Consider the following 11,274-nt stretch of genomic DNA (forward strand, 5'->3'; position numbering starts at 1 on the left):
CTCATCGATGAACACAAGGGATTCGTCGACGGGGAAACAAAAAGGCCTCGTCGACGAGGACATGTTTCGTCGACGAGAAGATACCGAGAGGCTGTTTTCTAAGCTCTAAATTTCTTCGATGAGAAGATGGTGTTCGTCGATGAACCTCCTTCATGGCCTCATCAACGAGATGACGTGGCTCGTCAACGAAGCCTGCAATATAAATAGTGCTAAACTCAGTTTTTACATAAGAAAATCGACTGAAACCCTCTCTCTTCTCTCTCTACGGTCCCTCACTTCTCTCTCTTCGATTTTGGCCCCGTTAGTCATCGGATCGACGATCTGAGGTCACCACGACACTCCTAGGGAAGTTCTCCCTAAGTCTGCCGGAGCAGATCATCGATGGGACGAAGTTGGATTTCATTCCAAATTCAGGATAAGGTCTTTTTGTTGAAATTTGGCTTTCCAACAGTTGTAGGAAATGCAGTAAACGTGGAAATAGTGATAATTTGTTTGGGATATATGATTTTCAGGATGTTGAGTGGAGAACCCAGCAGATGTAGGACCCATCGCAGTGAGGGATTTTTAATAGGAATTAGGTAAGGGAAATATGTTAAGCTAGGCAATTCTAGTATGTTTTCAGTATAAATTATACGTTTTTACCAGATTATTATTCACAGCAGAAATTTATACAGTTTATCAAGTATGTTTAATATGTTTTAAATTACTGTGTGGCTTTGGGAATATGGATATAGTATAGAAACATGTTTTACAGTATTTTTCAAAGTTATGTTATATAGAATATACGGACAATGAATATGTTTTACAGCATTTTTTAGAATACCATGATTATACAGTTTTACAGTATCATGACATACAGATTTACAGTTAATCTCAGAAACACAGTTGATATAGATACAGTTTACTACAGCGTCATGATTAATATAGTTATTACATAATCATGGTAAAACAAATAGTTATATATAGAGATGTATTATATAGTATCAGACCCTGATGGACCATTACAGATATAGTTTATAGAGCACAGTACCGTTGCTATATATAGAATAGAGTGCAACCACCTATTTAGATAATACGTGGTAAATAAGTCGATCGTGCCCACGTGTGGACAGGCTCCGCATTAGATATGGGTTAAGGAGGGTTGATTGGACTGACGGAGTATAGTGGTTTATCCCGATAGGCCAGCCAGTGATAGATCCCGCCTACGGGCCGCACAACCCTGTCATGAGGGGTTAAATCATGACATATAGTTATCCATCCAGGGAAGTTTTCAATTATTATTATGTATGTACAGTTTCACAAAAACAAGGAATATACGTGTATATATATATATATATATATATATATATATATTAAAAGTATTATATATAGAAACCTAAAATACAGATATGTTAAGTAACATGGAAAAGGTGGTGGTTTATATTACTAGTATTGTATTTACAGATTTAGTTATACATGATTATATAGAAATAGATTTCATAGCATTCTAACTCATTTGCCACACACTAGTAATAGCATATTTCATCTTACTAAACGTCGTCTCATCCCATTAAATAAATATTTTTTAGGTGATCCAGCCAGGCGAGCAGATCAGGCTCGCAAGTAGAGGGGCTTTAGTACCGCCCTGTTAGTAGAGTGAGTATTTTTGGGAGTATTTCTGTATAGCCCTAACCCAGTTAAGGGTATGTTGGGAAACAGTCATATATGTATAGTTTGGGAACATTATAATTCTCTGATATTGTACGTATTTATATATGGTGGTGGTGATGTGATTTTAGCTTCTTGCTGCATAGGTTGATAATTATATATATATTAGAAGGTATCCTGAATATGGAATTTATAAGCATTTATTGTTGGAAAGTCATAAAATATTCATAAAATATAGCAGGTTGTTAAATTGAAGATTTTAACTTTTAAGCAAAAAGTTTCCATGACAACATGTTCATTGTAAAAAAATATGTCAATATGATCATGAAATTTTTAGCATGGTAAAAAATATGACAATAGGTGATACCAAATTGATGCACATTATATAAAAATTGATACCAATTGTTGTCAATCATAAGTCAAATAAAAAATAATTAACACTAATTAACTTAAAAACAAATTTTCCATGCTTGAAAATTTCCTTTTCTCAATACCAAAAGAAAAAAATGGAGGGTATGAATTTTACAAAATAGTGCACAATTTGAAACTCAAGTTTAAACCAAAGTGTTCTAGTTTCAAAATAAGAAAAAATGCATACATTCATGATATTCAAAAATTATTTCGCAATCATTATTAAAATAATTCACAATCATACTCATGTTTTCAAAAAGATTTTTTACATATGTTTACTCCCTCTTGGTAAATATCAAAATATTTTTAGAACAAGGGAAAATGTTTCAAATTCATAAAACCATTCACAAAGATATTTATACATGCTCAAATATGCACAACAAAAGATTCAATATTCCATGAGTTCAATAATTTCAAAATTATACTCAAACCCATAACAAACTCAAAATCCATAACAAAATATTTTGTGTGCTCAAAAGATCACCATTCAAATATTTTTCATATCAACAAAATATTCACAACACTGTACTTATTTAATTATGTTTGTAATAAACCTAATAAAAAAATATGTAAAAAAATAAAATTAAAATTAAATTAACATTAAATTTAAATTTAAATTAAAAATAATAATAAAATTAATTAATTAAATAATTATTATTATTAATTCAATAATATAATATTATAATAATAATAATAATAATAATAGTATAATATTATAATAATATATAGGATATGTATAAGGAAACAATCCTGAGATTGAAATCTCAGGATTGCAGAAAGAAAAAGACACAGAGAGGTGTTTGCATCTTCTCTGTCCCTCTCTCCCACTTTCCTCCATCTCGTTTCAATTTTTCGGCCAATCAAAAATTTGAAAATACTGTTGGGCTCTGCTCGCCGCCACCGATATTTCTATTGGAGCGGATCTGTCATGGGAGCTGCGTAAGCATATCTCGTGGGATAAGGTCAAATCTCAAACTTACCTCAATTTTTCTTAAACTATAAGCCCCATTAACGAACAGAAATTTTCAGGAGACTTATGAGGAGATTCTCTACAATCTAGTCGGAGCGGGTTTTCGAATTGTAGTTCTGGTGTACCAATCCTAAATCGGGGGTAAGTTTGATAATTTAGGCTTTTATTAGGCTATTTAGGGTAGTCAGAACCTAGGGGAATTTTAGGGAAAGTTACTCTAAGAATTGTGACGAATAATATGGTGAAATTTGAATTTCAAGGTTTTAGAGGTTTTTGAATGCCTGGGGCGCAGGGCGGGGTTTTATCGGGCTTTTTCAGGGATCAGGTAAGGGGATTAAGTTAAGTTAGTAATTTTATGAAATTTGAAACCATTTAATTGTTATGTTTATATAACTTTATTTATTTATTTATTTGGAAATTAAAAGGTTGTTTTGAAAACCAATTGTTCGAAATGGATTTTACAAATCTAGGATATATGGTATGGTACTTTTGAATAAAATGAGTGATGGAAAGCTGGTTTGTTTATATGGATATGTTAAAATGTGAAAAAAAATCGTGTGGCAGATGATTTAATTTGTATGGATTAGTGTATATCTTGATTTGAGATTTTGAAATACTGAATTGTTTGTGAAATACTGGAACTGTTTATGAAAAGCAGGAGTTTGAACTAACGATCGATGGCTGGGTATTGTTTGATTGGCTAAGGGCCAGGATTATTATTTGACAATCGAGGGCCGAGTTTTAATTGATGGTTATATGCCGGATTGTATTTTGTGGTCGGGGGCCAGGTTTTTGGAATAATAGGAAATATATGTGAATTAATGTTTTAAATGGTGATTTCTATTGTCTAAATTGCATGATATGCTTTAGGAACCCTGGGGACCAGTGTATTGTGAGCATGGTATCATTGCTAGTTAGATCATGTGCACCCACACTGTCTGGATAGAAGTGTAGGGGGTCCAGCTGACTGCCTACGTGAGGTTGAAGTAAGGGCATCGGACCTGTAGTTTTGCTATGGCGTAGATGTGTTTGCAGAGGATGTTGTTTTTTACTTTGTTTGGGTTGATCACCCAGGCTTAGTCCAACCTTCAAACCGCACAACTCGTGCCATGGGGATGTAAATGGCGTGTTTGTCACAAGGAGTGTCTTATATGCATATATGTTAATTTATGTGAATACAGTTAATTAATAAGATAATTTCGAGGGCTTACTGAGAAAGTGAGTGCCCTGGTAGTAGTAATGGTACTAGAGCAGAGGGAAGCTACTTGTATGGGCGGGTAATCTTCCCTGTCCTCGGCTAATTGTGTGTGTGAGTGTAAAATAAGAATGTTTTCATAAATGAGTTTATCTACTTAGTGAACTGGTTATATTCTGTACACTAAATGTATGTTGGCCACACACTGACATTAACTTAGTTTTTCCCTTACTGAGTTGTGCCTCACCCCTGCTTTACAAAATGTCTTTTCAATGAATCCTAGAGATCGGGTCTAGCAGGCTAGAAGAGTCGGGCTAGAGGTGTAAATTTATGTAGGTAGTGTGTAGATAGAGATTTTATTTTTGTTTAGTTTTATGGGATGTAATTATGTGAAAATTGATATATTTGTGTATAAAGATAGTTAGAACTCTAGTAATATAATTTGAGGATTTTATATTTTATTTTCGCTGCGTATGTGTGTTTTATATTTGATGAATAAGGTATCAGGTACACTGACGTCACTAAAGTAGCATTTCGGGCCCACGTAGCGGGTTGGGGTCGTTATAGGTGATATCAGAGCCTAGGTTTGTTAGGTTCTGCAGACTTCGAGGATTGATAATTACCAGAGTATAGGTTCAGATAAGATAAGGATAGGAATTGGTAGGTTAAGATGGGTTTTAGTCTAGAAGCTTGGAGGCAGAAATCTATTGATAGACTTCTGTGATTTTTTGAATCAGTCGCGAGTTTCAGAAAACCATGGTAAATCCATCGATGGTTTCGTTTCTAGGTTGAGGGACTTGAACTCAGAGAATTTAGGTCGAAATGTTAGGATGAGTGGGTATGGGTGTGAAGTTAATGTTGGGATAAGGATTTTACCTTAATGGTTTAGTGATAGAATTGGATATAAATTATTAAATTAGAACCCGTATATTATATCAATTCCATTATTCCATAACTGCATTAATTATGTTAAATCTGAAATTTGTAAGTCAGGTTATACCCTATTACATACTGTCAGATAGTGTCATTATATCATTTGATTTAGGTGCAACCCACTCATTTGTGTTTTGGGGATTTGTTAAATTATGTGGGTTAGAAGCTCAACTGTTAGAGACTAAGTTAGGAGTGGACACACCGATAGGGTCAATGTTAATATGTAGCGAGGAGATCAGGGATAATCCAGTAGAGATTCAGGGGAGAGTGCTTCCTGCTAGTTTGATAGTCCTTGATATGCATGGTTTTGACATGATTCTGGGCATGGACTGGCTAGCATCCAGCTACGCGAGCATTGACTATCGCAAGAAGGAGCTGGTATTCAGACCTCCTAAGGAGCAGGAGTTTGTATTTGACGGGTCGTGTGTGAGTTCGGCACCATGGATCCTCTCGGCTATCCAGGCAAAGAGGTTACTTTTGAGGAGATGTCAAGGTTACCTTGCAATGGTGAAGGAAGCGCCGAAGAAGGAACTCAAGTTGGAAGATATCCTAGTGATAAGGGAGTTCTCTAATGTTGTTATAGAGAATTTACCGGGGTTGCCTCCTGATCGGGAGGTGGAATTTGCAATTGATCTAATCTCAAAGACAACACCAATATCCAAAGCCCCAACAGAATAGATCCAGCCGAATTAAACGAGTTAAAGGAGCAACTACAAGAGCTTCTAGACAGGGGGTTTATCAGACTAAGTGTAGCGCCCTAGGGTGCACCAGTGTTGTTTTTGAAGAAGAAGGACGGGTCGATGAGAATGTGCATCGACTATCGAGAGATTAATAAGGTAACGGTAAAGAACAAGTATCTATTACCCTGAATTGACGACCTGTTTGATCAGCTTCAGGGTACACAGATTTTCTCTAAAATCGATCTGCGATCTGGATATCATCAGGTGAAGGTTATATCAGATGATGTATCGAAAACTGCTTTTCGGACTCGGTACGGCCATTACGAGTTTTTGGTTATGCTGTTCAGGTTGACGAATGCTCCAACGGTATTTATGGATTTGATGAACAGGGTATTCCACAAGTACTTAGACCAGTTTGTTATTGTGTTCATAGATGATTTTTTTTATCTATTTAAGGAGCCTTGAGGAGCATGAAGTTCATCTGAGACTAGTACTTCAGGTGCTTAGGGAAAAGAAGTTATTTGCTAAACTTAAGAAATATGTATTCTGACTAGAGCAGGTTGCATTTCTGGGTCATGTGGTATCCCAGGAAGGGATTTCAGTGGATCCGAGCAAAGTAGAGGTTGTGGTTAATTAGGCAAGTCCGAAGAACATGTAGGAAGTCAGAAGTTTTCTAGTTCTTGCCGGATACTACCGCCAATTTGTCGAGGGGTTCTCCAAATTATCAAGGTCTTTGACATGACTCACGAGGAATAATGTGGAGTTTGACTAGACCGACAAATGTGAGCAGAGCTTCCAAGAGTTGAAGCAGCGTCTAGTTACTGCCCCAGTGTTGACCCTTCCATCAGGTGAGGGTGGATTTGTAATTTACAGTAACGCATCGCATAAGGGACTTGGTTGTGTTCTAATGCAGCAAGGGAAAGTCATTGTGTATGCGTCTCGCTAGTTGAAAGAGTACGAAAAGAACTATCCTACACACGACTTGGAGCTGGCAACAATTGTGTTTGCATTGAAGATCTGGCGACACTACCTTTATGGTGTAAGGTGCGCAATCTTTACTGACCACAAGAGTCTTAAGTACTTCTTCACCCAGAAGGAGTTGAATATGAGGCAACACAGATGGCTCGAGTTGATAAAGGATTATAACGGCACAATTAGCTATCACCCAGGGAAGGCGAACGTGGTAGCCAATGCATTAAGCCAGAAACCTAGGGGTACGTCAGCCTCAGCAGTTATGGCTTCACACCAAATCGTGATGGACCTGGAGAGGTTAGGTGTAGAATTGGTAGAAGGGAATCATCAGGCGTTCATTTCTAGTTTGGTGGTTCAACCAACTTTACGTGAAAGAATCAGAACAACTCAGTTGAAAGATGCAGAGTTGATGGAGATAGTAGAGAAGACACAAGATGAGAAGCACACAAACTTTAATGTTGCTGAGGATGGAGTTCTTAGATTTCACACTCGATTGTGTGTGCCAGATGACGCAGAGATAAAGAGGATGATTCTAGGGGAAGCTCACCGTTTTCTCTATACTGTTCACACAGGTAGCACGAAGATGTATAGAGACTTGCGAGAATCGTTCTAGTGGAGTAACATGAAGAGGGAAATTGCTAAATTTGTGGGTCAGTCCTTAACATGTCAGCAGGTGAAGGCTAACACTAGAGGTCAATGGGACCACTTCAACCATTGGACATCCCTACATGAAAGTGGAGCATATCTCGATGGACTTTGTAGCGGGATTGCCTTCATGTTGCATAGGCAGAATGTCATATGGGTAGTGGTTGACAGATTGATGAAGACTTCCTATTTCATTCCGGTTAGAACCAGTTACTCCATGGATAAGCTGGTAGAACTCTATGTTCAGGAGATAGTCAGAATACATGGAATGCCCATGTCCATCGTTTCAAATCGGGATTCGCGGTTCACTTCCCGAATCTGGAAGAGTTTGCAGGGAGCGTTGGGTTCTCAACTCACTTTTAGTACTGCATTTCACCCTTAGACGGATAGACATTCTGAATGAACCATTCAGATTCTTGAGGATATGCTACGGGCATGTGTGTTAGATTTTGAGGGCAATTGGATCTGATATCTGTCGTTAGTTAAGTTTGCATACAATAACAGTCACCGGGCCAGTATTGGAATGGCACCATATGAGGTTTTGTATGGTCACCAGCGCCGATCTTCGTTGTACTAGGGTGAAGTAGGCGATCGGCAGATTTTGGGACTAGAACTTGTTCACCAGGCCTCTGCAAAGGTCAAACTTATCAGGGAAATGATCAAGGCAGCCCAGAGTCGGCAGAAGAGTTATGTAGATACTCGCCGACGGGAGCTAGAATTCGAAGTAGATGATATAATAGTCTATAAGATTACTTCGATGAAGGGGTTAATGAGGTATGGAAAGAATGGCAAGCTAAGCCCTAGATACATTGGGCCATTTAAGATTCTGGAAAGGATTGGTTCTGCGGCGTATAGGATAGCACTACCCCCAGCGTTGTCCAGGATACACGATGTGTTCCGCGTGTCCATGTTGAGAAGGCACGTTCCAGACCCCTTGCATGTGATCAGATATGAATCATTGGAGATCGGGGATACTCTAGCATACGAGGAGGTACCAGTTCAGATTCTGGATCGGAAAATACAGGAATTGCGTACTAAGGATATACGTTAGTGAAGGTGCTGTGGCAAAATAATGCAGTTGAGGAGAATTCTTGGGAGTTAGAAACGGAAATATGCTAGAAGTACCCACAGCTGTTCAGCAAGGGCTAGTGCCAGACGGGTAAGGGTATGGTTGTATAAATAGGGATTAGAGTAGGTTGTGTGGTTAGCTGTGTATAGTTTTCATTATGGATAGTCTTTATAAAAATTTGTTATGGTTATTGTCATTTCCCAAAGGCAGTATTGTGACCACGCTATTCCTCTGCCATAAGTGAGGGTAGTTAATAAACGTGGGACGAGGCTACTATGTGGGTGGCTATCGACTCTTCTGTAGACAGGAATCGTGAGTTAAGAATGTGATTGATAATAGTTAACAAATTTCGAGGACAAAATTTTTGTAAGGAGGAGAGAATGTAGTAAACCTAATAAAAAAATATTTAAAAAAATAAAAATTAAATTAAATTAACATTAAAATTAAATTTAAATTTAAATTAATAATAAAATTAATTAATTAAATAATTATTATTAATTAAATAATATAATATAATAATAATAATATAATATTATAATAATATATAGGATATGTATAAGGAAACAATCCTGAGATTGAAATCTCAAGATTGCAGAAAGAAAAAGACACAGAGAGGTGTCTGCATCTTCTCTATCCCTCTCTCCCACTTTCCTCCATCTCGTCTCCATTTTTCGACTGATCAAAAATTTGAAAATACTGTTGGGCTCTACTCACCGCCACCGACATTTCTACTGGAGCGGATCTGTCGTGGGAGCTGCGTAGGCATATCTCCTGGGGTAAGGTCAAATCTTAAACTTACCTCAATTTCTCTTAAACTATAAGTCTCATTAACGAACAGAAATTGCCAAGAGACTTATAGGGAGATTCTCTACAATCTAACTGGAGCGGGTTTTCGAATTTAAGTTCTGAGGTACCAATCCTAAATCAGGGGTAAGTTTGATAATTTAGGCTTTTATTAGGTTATTTAAGGTATTCAGAACTTAGGGGGATTTTAGGGAAAGTTACTCTAGGAATTGCGACGAATAATATGGTGAAATTTGAATTTCAAGGTTTTAGAGGTTTTTGAATGCCTGGGGCGTAGGCCGGGGTGTTATCGGGCTTTTTCAGGAATCAGGTAAGGGGATTAAGTTAAGCCAATAATTTTATGAAATTTGAAACCATTTAATTGTTATGTTTATATAAATATATTTATTTATTTATTTGGAAATTTAAAAGTTATTTTGAAAACCAACCGTTCGAAATGAATTTTACAAACTTAGGATATATGGTATGGTATTTTTGAATAAAATGAGGGGTGGAAAGCTGATTTGTTTATACGGATATGTTAAAATGTGAAAAAAAATCGTGTGGCAGATGATTTAATTTGTATGGATTATTGTATATCTTCATTTGAGATTTTGAAATACTGAATTGTTTGTGAAATACTGGAACTGCTTGTGAAAATATTGGAACTGTTTATGAAATGCAGGAATTTGAACTAACGGTCAGTGGTCGAGTATTGTTTGATTGGCCAAGGGCCAGGATTATTATTTGACGGTCGAGGGCCGAGTTTTAATTGATGGCTATATACCGAATTGTATTTTGTGGTCGGGGGCCAGGTTTTTGGAATAATAGGAAATATATGTAAATTAACGTTTTAAATGGTGATTTCAATTGTCTAAATTGCATGATATGCTTTAAGAACCCTGGGGACCAGTGTATTGTGAGCACGGTACCGTTGCTAGTTAGACCATGTGCACCCACACTGTCTGGATAGAAGTGTAGGGGGTCTAGCCGACTGCTTGTGTGAGGTTGAAGTAAGGGTGTTGGACCTGCAGCTTTGCTATGGATGTTTGTAAATGTGTTTGCAGAGGATGTTTTTTTGACTTTGTTTGGGTTGATCACCCAGGCTTAGTCCAGCCTTTGGGCCACACAACTCGTGCCATGAGGATGTAAATGGCGTGTTTGTCACAGGAAGTGTCTTATATGCATATCTGTTAATTTATGTGAATACAATTAATTAATAAGATAATTTCGAGGGCTTACTGAGAAAGGTGAATGTCCTGGTAGCAGTAATGGTACTAGAGCTGAGGGAAGCTACTTGTATGGGTGGGTAATCTTCCCTATCCTCGGCTAATTGTGTGTGTGAGTGTAAAATAAGAATGTTTTCATAAATGAGTTTATCTGCTTAGTGAACTGGTTATTTTCTGTACACTAAATGCATGTTGGCCACACACTGAAATAAACTTAGTTTTTCCCTTACTGAGCTGTGTCTCACCCCTACTTTACAAACTGTCTTTTCAGGGAATCCTAGAGATCAGGTCTAGTGGGCTAGAGGAGCTGGGCTAGAAGTGTAAATTTATGTAAGTAGTGTGTAGATAGAGATTTTATTTTTGTTTAGTTTTATGGAATGTAATTATGTGAAAATGGATATATTTGTATATAAAGATAGTTAGAACTCTGGTAATGTAATTTGAAGATTTTATATTTTATTTTCGTTGCATATGTGTGTTTTATATTTGATGAATAAGGTATCAGGTACACTGACGTCACTAAAGTAGCACTCCGGGCCCACGTGGCGGGTTGGGGTCATTACAATGTTCCCCCTAAAACAATGCATATTATATTTAAAATTTAAGCAAGGTTTTGCCAAAAAAAAAAATATTTCAATATGGGAGAATTATAAATTTTCATTATCATGCTCATCATTCAACAAGATCTCCATTTATTATCAAAATATTGAAGTTTACAAATTTTTCATGATATTTCAAGA

At 36.9% G+C, this 11,274-nt stretch overlaps 1 protein-coding gene across 2 annotated transcripts in view; it reads left to right on the plus strand.

The window, feature by feature from the left end:
- LOC131154218 (protein virilizer homolog) overlaps positions 1-10,942 on the plus strand; it is a 142,700-nt gene extending 131,758 nt beyond the window's left edge. Inside the window, exon 29 of one of the 2 annotated variants that reach the window (XR_009136390.1) lies at positions 10,806-10,942. The gene's annotated coding sequence lies outside the window, so the exon portion shown is untranslated. The remainder of the gene's footprint in view (positions 1-10,805) is intronic. The other variant, XR_009136389.1, reaches the window with a different exon arrangement.
- The last annotated feature ends 332 nt before the right edge of the window (positions 10,943-11,274 follow it).

This window comes from Malania oleifera, chromosome 4, assembly GCF_029873635.1.
Source record: "Malania oleifera isolate guangnan ecotype guangnan chromosome 4, ASM2987363v1, whole genome shotgun sequence".
Classification (NCBI taxonomy): domain Eukaryota; kingdom Viridiplantae; phylum Streptophyta; class Magnoliopsida; order Santalales; family Ximeniaceae; genus Malania; species Malania oleifera.